The 478-nt window shown below is 69.2% G+C and overlaps 1 long non-coding RNA gene across 1 annotated transcript in view; it reads right to left on the bottom strand.

The window, feature by feature from the left end:
- LOC146594869 (uncharacterized) overlaps positions 1 to 158 on the bottom strand; it is a 4,720-nt gene extending 4,562 nt beyond the window's left edge. Inside the window, exon 1 of the long non-coding RNA XR_014896074.1 lies at positions 14 to 158. This is a non-coding gene — a long non-coding RNA (uncharacterized LOC146594869). The remainder of the gene's footprint in view (positions 1 to 13) is intronic.
- Positions 159 to 478: the final 320 nt, after the last annotated feature.

Here is a 478-nt window from a genome sequence, read left to right as displayed (position 1 = left end):
CGGCCGCCCCTACCTCTGCGCCGCGGCCGCCCGGGCGCCGGGCAAGGCCGCGGGGGGAAAAGTGGGAAAAAGCAGCGCGGCGGCCCCCGCGCCCCGTCCCTCCGCCGGCGGTCCCGGGCTGCCACAACGCCTCCCCGCCCCGGGAGCGCTCTGTTTGCCTGCTATTTTTGGCAGCCTCCTAAGAGCTCCGCTCAGGCTATTAATAATGAGAGTGCGAAATTCGTTTGGCCTCTCCTATATAAGGAAAGGTAGAGGCTGAGAGGCGGCTAAATATACTGGCGCGTGCGGGAGCGAGCGGGGAGGCTTTGGCACCGCGTGTGGAAAAGGGATTGTTTGAACAATGGAGAGACGGACTCGCTCGGCGCGGGGCCCCGCGCGGACGGACGGACGGACGGACGGACGGGCCGGCGGTGGCTCACGGCGCCCAGCGAGGCCCCGCACAGCAGCGCGCGTCCCTTGGGGTTGCCACGGGCCGGCC

Source organism: Rhea americana, unplaced genomic scaffold (genome assembly GCF_003343005.1).
Source record: "Rhea americana isolate MKP2758 unplaced genomic scaffold, rheAme1 scaffold_246, whole genome shotgun sequence".
NCBI classification, from domain to species: domain Eukaryota; kingdom Metazoa; phylum Chordata; class Aves; order Rheiformes; family Rheidae; genus Rhea; species Rhea americana.
This window is presented reverse-complemented; position numbering and strand designations above follow the sequence as displayed.